The sequence below is a fragment of the Sturnus vulgaris genome, chromosome 14 (assembly GCF_052056855.1).
Source record: "Sturnus vulgaris isolate bStuVul1 chromosome 14, bStuVul1.hap1, whole genome shotgun sequence".
Classification (NCBI taxonomy): Eukaryota; Metazoa; Chordata; class Aves; order Passeriformes; family Sturnidae; genus Sturnus; species Sturnus vulgaris.
The window spans coordinates 13,607,396-13,619,615 of record NC_142256.1 but is presented as its reverse complement, the minus strand read 5'-3'; the positions used below and the strand labels follow the sequence as shown (position 1 = coordinate 13,619,615).

At 40.7% G+C, this 12,220-nt stretch overlaps 1 protein-coding gene across 7 annotated transcripts in view; it reads left to right on the top strand.

Annotated features, from left to right (window-relative positions):
* IL1RAPL2 (interleukin 1 receptor accessory protein like 2) overlaps nucleotides 1-12,220 on the top strand; it is a 366,360-nt gene that overhangs the window by 153,868 nt on the left and 200,272 nt on the right. The gene's annotated exons all lie outside the window — the stretch shown is intronic.

The following is a 12,220-nucleotide window of genomic DNA, read 5'->3' as shown; positions in this document are numbered from 1 at the left end:
TTACAAATTCCCAGTTCAAGAATAGCTGTAAATGTTTATTTGATGTGAAAGAGCTAATTGTGCAAATAATTATTTTCTGTCTGACATGCCTCTGTTGTTTATTCTGTGGCAGTAATTAATTCTATAATTAGAAAATGTTCTATTAGATAATTTCTCAGGGAACTCAGGCTATTGTCCAGTGCAGGAAGCCATCAAGAAGCTGAAATGGTTCGGTTATGACCTTGGCAATCTGACTACTTTTATTGACATGGGCTAGTTTGCTTCACTGGAGGATCATTACTGAAGAACTTAGCTTTTTTGAGTGGGACTGGAGATGAGTCTCTTGGTGCTGAGATTTGGTGCTGAGGATGAATGGATTTGCCCTGGCCTTGCCCATCTGTAGAAGGGGACACCTGACCTACCTGCGAATTTGTATCTGCTTTTGAGCTGTCAGCATCTGCCATTCTATGAGAAGTTTGGATGAAATGAATGTACTTCATAAGGTATAAGTGAACACAAGAAAATCAATAAGCAATCTGTGTGATAATTAATTAGCGTGCCAGGATGAATTACTGTTTCTTCCCTTCCTGATTTGGGTCACAGTCACATCTGATTTGGGAAGTTGTCAGTTTTTCAATTATAGCTTGGTCTTTGTTCTTGGTATGGCTTTTTGCCTTTTTTAATTTGATGTGCCCAGAATGAAGCACTGGCAGAGAGAAACACTGTGCAAACTTGCTTGCAGTGGGAAGGAGACAGTGTTGAGCTCGGCACCTGGCAGAACCTGCTGACAAGGAGAAGTGAGAGCTGGCCTGAGCCCGAGTATTTGAGCCCCCAGGAGCCGGGGCATTTGTTAGGGATCTGCCCCAATCTGCAGGCTGCTCTCTCTTCTGATTTCTCTGGGGCTCATATGTCATTCCTGGGGAGTAGAGCCTCTCCAGCCCATGTCCTCCTGGAAATTCACCCACTGTCATCCCAAAACACACAAGCAGTTTGGCCTACTCTCAACTAGATTTAGCATGGGAATTATTCCTCAGCGTCAGCCCCAGGATTTTTACTGCCTTCTTAAGGAGAAGGGCTGGCATTGTGAGCTTTCCAGAGACTCCTGTGAAGGCAAAGCAACTACCAGCTTATTATCAAGCTTCAGGTATAAATTCCAGCCCTTACTATCCTGTTTCCTTCCTGTGGTCACAAAAAAGACTAATTATATGTGATAGATTAATGAACTCATTTTGTAAATACACCAGTTAGTGAGATAGATGCCTATTTAATTTTCTCAGTGAACTTCAAGAACCCAGATTTCCCTTCTTAACAACAAATGGGCTTCTATCAACAGAATAAAGTCTCTCAAAGCATCTTTGCTGTGTCTCTAATGATAATAAATAACTCTGCTTTTTACTGGATAGAAGACAAAGCAAAAGCATTCTACATCTGACACTTTCAGTGTTCAGAAAGGATACAAAGTAAACTGGTGATGATTACCTGGAGCTTTAGAAATTATCGTTTGCAATGGAATGGTGGAGGATTTTATTTAGGTTTTTATGTGTGTGGGTTTGACAACCAGTTCCTACAGTGTCTGAAAGAATTAATATAAAGAAAATTAAATTACTCTGGAAATTTCACAAAACCTACTTCAAAAAGAAGCTTTATTTTTCTTCTTCCTAATTCCTAAATTTTCAAGGATTTTTCAGTTTCCCTTCTCTTAAACATTGTTTTCTTTTTTTCTTTTGGAAGCCTTGGAGAATGTGGAATTTATTTCCTATTTGTGTCAGTAATAAAGTATTTTCAATATAGCTTCCAGGGCACACCAGGAGCTCATCTTTATTAAGGGTCACATATTGAGAAACACTGATTACCTGACATTTATGCTAGGGATGGTCACCAGTGTGGAGTAATTACATGAGAACAGTTTTGGTCTGAAACAGTTTGTTTGAAGTGTAAGACGTTAATGATATTTTGACAGGAATTTCAGGGTTTTATGACAACCTAGACCTAACATGTTGCTGATGTTACTATTAATCCTGCTCTCAGTCTATCTGTACTATTTCATCTGATTGCCATCCTTGTGGTATTTTAACCAGCTCTGCTTTAAGTGGACCAAATGTGGTTTCAGGAGTATGACTAATGTGTGAGGAAGGGAAATCTTATTTTTCTTTGTAATGCATGATATCAAAAAGAACATCGTGTGCATACAGTAAATATTCTGAAAGACTTCCACATACATTCAGTACTTACTAGCCATGCTAAGGTGTTCCATAGCACCAAGTTTAAAATTTGCAGTTTTTCTTTGTATTGATTCAAGTGCAACTTTGGGTAGAACCCAGTGGAGGGTTTCTTTTGTCAGCAGACCACAGTTGGTGGCCATCAGAATAATTCTGACATGGCTATAAACACATTCAGGGAGAAAAACCTCTAGCCCATTCATGCTCTGTTTCAGAATCAGAGGCATTACAAGGAAGCTGAAGTTTGGCCCTTGGCACATTGTGGAGGCAGCAGTTTCTTACTCAACGTCTGTCTGTTATGTCTGTCACTTTTTCAGGAACTGAAAGCAGAGAGTCACATGCTGCCTACTCAAACCCAACTAAACTGCTGCTCCATTTGTAAGGAGTCATTTGGTTTTAATTAGCAGAACCTCTTGGCTGACTTCATTGATACAGCTGAAAGTCCCCTCTGGTTATGTGGAGTCAGGTTTTCTCAGGTTCTTGTGTTAGACTCCTTTTCTTCCAAGTGCGAGAGTACAATGTTTAATTATAAAGCAGCATTTGCCACAAGTTTCTTATCCAACCTCAGCTATGTGAGTTGAGGTTTTTAAGCAAATTGTATTTGGCATAAGTTTGCTGGAAGGCATCAGCTCAAATGTGATGCAACTTTTATTTTAGAATGAAGCCAAGGAATTGCTCAGTATCTTGATGTTAAGAAACAGAGGGTGAAAGCCCTTAATAAGAGTAAAGTGCTAAATCATGGTACAAGGTACTACTGTGTGCCAGCTTAAGTAATTGGAAAGAAATATAGAAAACCTTCTAGTTTTTCCAAGCAATGATGGACTAATTATCCTCCAGTTGCCAATAATTCAGGGTGAATGAAGGGATCTAAGCAGGAGCTGAAAACTGGAAGCAGTCCAGAGTGACGGAAGTGCACATCTGTAATGAGCCTCCCTGCCCTGAACTCCAGCTGCTGTGGAGAAAAATTATTTCAGCTTCAGGCGTTGTGTTCCCAACACAGTAAAAAAAGTAATGGATTTCGGGTAGCTTCTTAACTTCAGAATATTTCCAAGATCAAATTATTCACTTCAAATAATGGCAGTTACTTGTGAAAATGAACATGGTCTTCTCAGAAGTAGTTCAGACGTAGCTAATTTTGAACTGAAATGGGGATGCTCTGAATTGAGTTCTGTCTGCAATCCCCAGACTCTCCCCTTTCAACCTTTCAACTCAACCTTTTCAGGCCAAATTTTCCACCTGAAATTTTACTCCTGGCGCTTCACATCTTGCTTTTACTCATCACCATTATATCAGCTAACTTCACCAATGTGAAATTCTGCTTTTGTTTTGAGTGAGTATTTTCAAAACTCAAGCAAAATCTATGTTTACAAAAAGCCACAGAGTAGAGTTTTGATGGTGAAAAGGTGTGTAAAGACTCTGGGAGAGCCAGGTTCCTGGTCAGACTGGTGGTAGATGTGTAATAGCTGGGAGGTGCAGGCCATCCTTCATCCTCACCAGACAATGAACTTGAGCCATACATCTAAACACTGAAACAGATTAGAAAGGCTGGATAAGCGTTTGAGTCCAAAAACTCAAATTGCAAGACCTAAATAGCATCATTAGATCCTCTGAGGAATCCAATTTTACAGGAAGCAGCACTGATTATCCCCCCCATCTCCCCAGCCTGTAAACATTACTGGCTGCATCAAACTCTGAAACGTGAGTATTATTTCAGTCTTCCTATTAACATGAGCTATTTCAAGTTTGCTTCAGAATTGTTTTCCTTGTGATTCTTTCATGATAATTATGCAATTAACATTAATCTAATATTAATGCTGAAAATCAATACAAGTGAGTGAATTCCTCCAGTTAAACATACTGACAGTTTTATTTGGCTGCACTGTGTTTTATGAAATCTTTGCACACTTGATTAGAGGCTGCAATAAATGAAAATTTCAGTAAAGAAAATTGATAGAAAGTGCAGATTTTTGCAGAGCAGTGCTCTTATTATCCTAGAATCATAAAATCATTTAGGTTGAAAAAGACCCTTAGGATCATGGAGTCCAGCCATTAACCCAGCACTACCAAGGTCACCACTAAACCATTTCCCCAGGTGCCACATCTAAATGCCTTTTAAATACCTCCAGGATTGGTGACTCCACCGCTGCCCTGGGAAGCCTGTTCCAGTGCTTGACAACCTTTTCAGTGAAGAAATTTTTCATAATATCTAATATAAACCTCTTTTGATCAGGAAGTTTGAAATTCTGTGACTGGAGATCTTTAGTTAAGTGGAAAGAGTGGTAGAGTTTTTAACTGGTGATTCAGCCATCCTCAACCATCTGCTTATCTTCAAAGTAATATGACCAACAAACCTCTGGACCAGATTAAGATGCAAAAAAAGGGAGAAGGGAAGATTTGTTGGATGATTTATTATGGAGAGAAATCATGTGTCATGTGATTTCAGTTAGGATGGGTGTATAAATTGTTACTCTTTTGAGGCATCATGTTTTAAGATTTACACAAACTATAATTTGAATAATATAACAAGGGAGGCAACAAAATTCTATTAAAAAGATTCACATAATAGCCATGTATTTGTGGTGATTTTCTCCTAATAAACTTCTTCAGCTGTGAAGGCTTTTTGCTAAAATTGAGTTAACCTCAGTTGTGTTCTGTTCTGTTTGTATTCTGCATAACTTTCATGACAAGTTGAGAGTTAGTGTGGGCTGACAGCTGCAAAGCAGCTCTGGCATGGGCAAAGACTTGTCTTGGTGCAATAGCAAACCCCCCATGGCTTCCAGGGGACTAGAAAGGAAAGTTAAGTGAGGGAGTTGATGACTGACATGTAAGTGAGTTATCTAGATACTTACCTTTTTTGCTAGGAGGCTTTGGCTTTGATCTTTTTTCTAAAGAGCAGGGGAGAGATTTATTAACTGTTTGTTCAATGGCAGTTGAGTGAGATGAGCTGATGGCACCTGTGTTCACATGTTCCTTAGTCAGGTCACGTCACCCCCAGCGAGGTGCCTGTATTTGGATGAGTTTAACATTTGGGCTGTTGCTTTAACTAGCAGTGATGCTGCTGTGCTGTTTAGACTCTTCCTCTTCTCCCTGTGTGTGAAGCTCTGTGCTGCTTCACATACAACAGTGTGGCCTGATTTAAAGAGCTGACCCCAGTTCTTGGGTAAATATTTCTTTTGACCTAAAAGGATTGCTGTTGCCTTTTGTAACAAAAGCCAACATCTTGTAGCCAATTTAATTTAGGCTGTATGTAAGGATGTAGCAGGATCCAGGTCCTGCCTCTAGTAGCAAAGCAGATAACCTCATCCTTTATATCCTGTGCAGCCTGTCTTCCTTGTTGTGAAGGATGCAGCACAAGCTGAATTCTGAATTTTGAAATGTCAAACTGAGTAATCTAAAGCATCATTTAAAACCGATGTGGGCATTTTTCCCCATATAATTTTTTATATTTGTCAAGTTGAAACATTCCAAGTTTGCCTGGTAAGTTTGTTGTAGTGAAAATGCAGTTTGGCTTCTAATCATAACAGCTAAGTCTTAGATAGAAGCAATATATTTTTCTTGTTTAAACCTCCCCAAATAATTTATATTTTAGGTTATCTAAAAGTCTGTCCTGTGTTCTCAAGATGAAGGAGGAATTATTTGTTTCTTGGGAAGAATTGCCTTTCACCTCTGCTTTTGTGCTGTGATTGGGAAGTACCTCTTAGGAGACCTCTTTCAAGTTTCCATTTGTCCTTGGGGAGTTGTGGGGGTGTGGGATCACTTCTGGAAGGTGTTTTTGACTTTTGGTACTTGCAGCTGACTGCAGGGTTACTGCTGTGTCTCGTTAATTGGTGGCTCTTGTTTGTCTTTCAGACAACTGCACTTCATTGCACAAAGCCATTTGGATAGAAAAGGGATGATTTTAAATCATTCCAAGACAAGTTTGACAAGACATTTCATATACAAAACATCTAGGCTTTGTATATGAAAGTTTATCAAAATTTCACACGAACATTGCAGTTTTTTAACATCAACAAGCTTTACAGAATGAGGTAATTTTATAATGCTAAACTGTGAATGTTCAAAATACAGCTAAAATATGCATGTAGTAAGGATTCTGAAATGTATGATCTTGTGAAGGTAGAGTCCAGCTCTCTGTATATAGTACTGGATGTTGTAGGCTCAGAATTTCCAATGACATTTAGTTGCCTAAGTCTTTTAAAAGCCCCAGCCATATGCATCTTAATTTATTTTACATTTAAGTCAAGTAAGTCTTAGTGGAAACATGAAAAAATGGATCAAAGCTACAACACCCTCTAAGAGAAAGTAGTACCCTCTACAGCCTCTCTCTAACAAAAATATAAATCTTGAAACTTCAGTTCTGGGTTATGTCAGGATAGAAGTCTGAGCTCCTGATGTTTGTGACTGCCAGAGCAACTGTGAACTTGGGTCTTCACACTAAGACCCAATTGTCACTTTATTTGTGTGGGATAGTTACTGCAGCATTATGCATGGATTCCATGGATACCAGAGTAGATACAGAGGAAGCAGCCAAAATTGACCTCTGCCTTGTCAAAAAAATTCAGAGGGGACACTTCTGTGACTTTGAGTTATAAACATACAGGAGTTAGTTTCTTTTTTCTTACCAGGGTTGGAGGAAATATTAAATTGTTTATGTGCATTTGAGACTGAGTGCAGCAAGAATCTTGTGAGGAGCATTCCTTTATATTCTGCTGCACGTGTTCCTCATTTTCTTTCCTTGTTTGATATTCTTTTGTCAGAGGTATTTGATCCTGGTTGTTCTTTGCAACAGGGCTGTGCTTGCTGTGGATTCAAATCCCATCACTTTCCACACTCTGTCTGGTCTGCCCTGAGTCACAGAGGTGAGGAAAGCATGGAGGAGTTGGGAGCATCCACTGGCAACTCTGGGCTTGTCCCTGCTTGCCTGTTGGTGAAATGGGGTCTGATTCTTGCCCAGGAAACAAATGCAGAGCCATTACACACCATCCATCTATTTTCACTAGGATTATAAATCTGTGTAGTTAAATTGCAGGCTGATGAGGATCATTTTTTAATGTGACAGAATGAGAAACCAGCCTCTAAAATCAGAAATTTTAATGTTTAAGCAGTGAAAATTTTTCAGAACTGTTACATTTTAGGTCCTGTGTTATTTTGGTTTTCCCATCTTTATTTTTTAATTTAAGTCGGATTTGTCTGTAAGGAAGGTAAAGTGAAGAACAAAAGGTTTCAAAGATGTTATGGGGGTCCTAAGTAGCTTTGGAAAGAAGTTCTCAATGGGAGATTTGACAGTTTGCTTTGTCGGGTCAAGTGGCTGCATTCAGAGTCCTTTGTATTTCAGGAAAGAACTGAGAGGTGATTAAAAATTACATAATCTGGTTCGAAACTTGGTTGTCAGAGGTGACATTTCTACAAGAAAATTTTTCTTTTTTATTTCACTTCATGATAAAATTTGAAAATTAAGCTTTTTTCTGAAATTTCTATTTATATTTCATAGAAACCCAACATTTTCTTCATTGATGGCAATAATTTTTCCCTCTTTCCCTAATTTCAAACTGCTGCCCCTTCCTGCTCAGCAGGAAAAAGCTGAACTGCTTAGAGAGAAGGCAGAGGAAATGAACCACTTTATCTTGCAATTTGACAACTCTGTCCTTTTTCCATTTCCTCTTTTTAGGAAAATAGGCAAAAAGTATTAAATAATCAAGTAGAATCTGAGTTTTCTGGCTTCCTGTTTTCGATACATTTGGCAGTGATTTGGGATTCTGTCTAAACACCCTCTGGACAATAATAGACTGTGGAGGAATTTTAGTGATGGTTTGAGGCCAGTTAAAGTCTGCCTTTCCATGATGGCAAATGGTTCTGTAGTTTGTGTCAGCACCTCTAACATATCCTGGTATCCGATCTGAACACTGAGCAGCTTATCAGTGTTGCAAATGGAATGGTTGACATTGGTCACTGCTAGAAAAGTGGCTGCAGTTACTACTTAACTGCAGTATTTAGAGAACCTGAACTACAACTTCCAATTTCCTTTGATGTTCACCTTTCCTAAAGAATTTGCAGCAGATATTAAGTGCCAAGAATTTCAATCTCTTGTTGATAGGTAGTTACTTTGCAGGTGTGAACAGTGCAGTGATTCCTGTAAGCCAAGGATTTCAAGTGGAGCAGTGCCATGATAAGATGATAAACTCTCTATGCTTCCAGGCAGTGTTAGGGATTTTATGTGATCTGCTCTTCCTAGTGGACCCATTTTTGCTGTATTTGCTAGCACAGTGGGTGTGTTGTGCATATGCCATGAGATGATTTTTTGGGGTGTACTACTCTATATAATACAAAGCCTTTTTGTCACTAGACCAGTCTGGCATCTTGTTTCTCACAGGGTAACTTGAGGGGTCTGACATAACTAGTGCTGGAAACAGTGGATCAGTTTAAATACTAATGTTTTGGAAAAGATCTTGTATTTGATATAGAATTTATATTCTATGATTCTTTGAACATTAGTGTGGATGTGCACCTCTTGGACTTGATAAGAAACTTTGGCTTAGTAATGCACAGAAAAAAAATTTCAATTCTAGTGAATGTATGTACTGAATATCAAGGCAAGGCAAATGAACCACAAATGAATTTGTAAGAAATAAAGTTATTGGGTAAAATTCTACAGTACACCCCAACTCCATATGCCATCTTAGTAGTGCTATAATTAAGCCAAAGAGTCATATCAAATTGGCCTTTTCCATCTGCTCTGTGATCTGCTCAGGAAGCAATTTGGAAAGAATGACAGCTGACCTCAAAACCAACAAGTTCAGTTAATGTATGATTCACCAGAACTGATACTTAAACAGAGCTCATCCCCTTTCCTATAAGTGTGCAAATTGTCCTTTGTTTAATTGGGAAAATCAAAATAAGGCTTGCCTGATGCAGGCTTGTTCAAAATTTTCGTTTCAGTAAATGCCTCTTGGTATTAGCTGAGCCATTTTATGGTTCATAAAAACATTCTTCCATTTTATTTGCAGCTATGTAAACTGCAGTGTGGTGGTACAAGTTTAAAATAGCACTGTTGGGTTTTTCTGTTCGTTTTTTATAGCTTTTGCCAAAACAAACCTGTTAATAATAAAGTCTCAGAAGTTCATATGAGTAATCGACATGTGAGACACGTGAAACTCAGCCTATATTTATAATACTAATTGATTTCATTTATTTTGCTTCCCCTGTGAATTTCTCACTGCCAGTCTTGTCATTATCTTAATGTTGTTGTTTCCAATAACACTCAGAAAAGTCGTTTTGAATGCAGGGGGTCTTTCAGCACAGATGCATCAGGTGTAAAGCTTCCTTTCCTCTGAGGTGATGAAATTTGCTAAAGCAAACCCCGTGGAATGGTACAGCTTAAAATCCAGGGGCTGTCCATCTGTTTGAATCTGTATTACCTTGTGCAAATCTGCTTAATGCTCTCTCCCACGAGTGTCTGTATTCTGATAATGTGGGCAGGGGTTTTTGTTGTGACAGGGAGGTGTGAAAAATATTGCTGCTGGAATCAGTACAGTGTCTGGAAGGTCATAGTCAGGATATACAAATCTAAAGCACTTCCTCATATGTTTGTTCTGCTGGCCTGGAATTAGAAAAGTACTCTGAATACTTTGATGGAAAAATCTACTTTCCCTTTCTATCTGATAAACAGTAAAAATGTAAATGTGGTTGAGAATACCCTCAGTTAATGGTGTTTTGCCTGTCTGGCAGGTGGGCTCTATCTTGGTGTCTGGTGGGCAGTGTCCTGGTGAGTTGCCATTCTCAGAGAAGCAAACTTAGATTCATCCACAAATTTTAGCACCTGCCATAATTCAAAATGATCTTTAAAACAGAAGTTGTCTTTAATCTGAGTTTTTCTGAGGTGTCCTTGCCTCCCCTCCCATCCCCTTCCTGCTGCTTTTTAGCAGTTCTTTGGCTTTGCCATTTACTCTACAGTCTGGTGCCAGTGATTTTGCTGGAGAGAAGTGCAGCTGGCTCAGGGCTGGTGTCCTGGGACAGCTGCAGTGACTCATGCTGTTCTCTACCTGCTGCTCCTCTTGGCATCTCAGAAAGGAATTTTCTGAAGTCTTCAGCAGATTGACATTGAATGTTCCAAGTCACCACACACAGTGGGCTTTCACCAAGGGCTTTGTTCAAGGTGAAATTCAGGCAAAGAAATTTGAATGAGGCATGCTCATTTTAAAACTTTGGGAAATATTTTCCACTTGTGTTCTCTCTCCTTTTCCTGCCCCTTCTTCTAAAAAGTGAATGAACAGACATCACCTATTGTATCCTGAAGTGTCTTAAAAGACAGTGAGTAAGGAGCAGCAAGAAAATCAGAATTAGGAGTGAGGAATATCCTGACATGTTTTAAATACCAGATTGGGATACTCCTTTTCCTTTGCCTGCATGCTAGGTGTCACAGGATGAGGGATGCAGGAGGTGTGGCCCTTGAACTCCATCAGTAAGTGTTTGATGCTGCCTTTTGGTGTGTGTTGAGAGGGGAAAGGCACTTCACGCCCACTGTAGTTACTCGGGAAGCCTCAGAGCTGCAGTGTCTCGGAGCAGCTGGGGTAATGTTTTCTCAGATCACAATTTCCCAGCTCTGCTCCTGAAAAAGCCATATTGAGCCTCACAGTGGAAACAGCATTAGCAGTGTCATCAGTAATGAGCTGCACCTTTTAAGTAACAAGGGCTGAAGCAGCATGAGTGGGAGTGAACCAAAGCACGTCTGGAGTGACCTGCTGAGGCTTTCTGGGGCATGCCACAGGTTTGAGTGGCCACAGGCTGATCCTGGCCAAGCAGCAGCTGGCACCTCCATACAGTGTCCAGCTTCTTTGCTTCAGCATTGATTTGGAAAGGGAAGGGATGGGTGTCTCAGATTCAGGTGGATGTTACAGAGCTTTTAATTCACATTCTGTTAATTATGCTGTATTGAAGCTTTACCTGTTTGAGGTGGCAGGTTTCCATTGGAGACTGTTGTCGAGGGTATTATGCAATGGTCTGTTACTTCAATGAAGTATTAAATAAAATTGTTTCCACATCATGAAATAGGGATATGACCTGCCAGAAAGCCTTAGATAAACTTTCAAACATGCCTGAACCTACTGAGCTTCAAGATATAGTGCAAGGCTCATCTTTTCTTTATCCTTCAGACCTTGACTAGATGGGATGGCTGGAGGCACCATATCACTGCATGGGGAAAGGCCTCTTAATTCTTAAACCATCATTTAAATATTGATCAGAGCATGCAGAAGGACCACGTTGGCTGTGGGAGGTGAGTGAGCACAGTCCCTGTAGGCTTTTCTCTGCTTCTGTGAGCAGGAGCCGTGTGACCACTGTCTGTCTGCTCCTGGGTCAGCGCTGCCCCGCGAGCCCAGCCTGGCGCAGTGCTCGGGCTGTGAATCACCAGGCCCGCATGAGGACATGGCTGTGCAGTGGCCAGGGGAAGCCTCAGCCATCCCCCGTGCTCTGTGGGCGTTGCTGATGAAGTGTGCAGGGCCATGGTGCAGATGGGGACAGCCCCAATGCCTTGGCAGCGGTGCCAGGCCCAGCACAGCTGTCAGGCCAGAGCTGCAGCAGGTTTAGCAGCTTGCAGTGCACGTCTGAAAGGTGTGTGTGTGTTCTCTGTAAGGTTCAGGACTTGCATGTCTCCCTTGAGTCTCCTCCTTCCCTTGGGATGTTGCTCCAGAGTGTGCAGCCTCCTTAGTGCCCAGTGGCTGCCAGGGCTGTGCAACAGGAGCAGGTAGCTCAGCTAAGAACAGCCTGTGTTTGTAGTGGTGATGATGCTTCAAGATCCTGCTAAGAGCCCTCCTACTCATACCTACACTCTGCTGCTGGAAAGAAGACATTTAAAGACAGACTTGTCTGCATTGGTTGTTTGCCAGCACTGGTCCTTTGAAGTGTCCTTGGGGCGACTGAATTCTCTAGGGGACAGTTTTGCCCATGGTGCCCATTTATGGAGGTAAGCATGGCATGGCTGGGGCACTCTGTCATAAAGTGAGGTTCACCCCCTGCACAACTGGAAG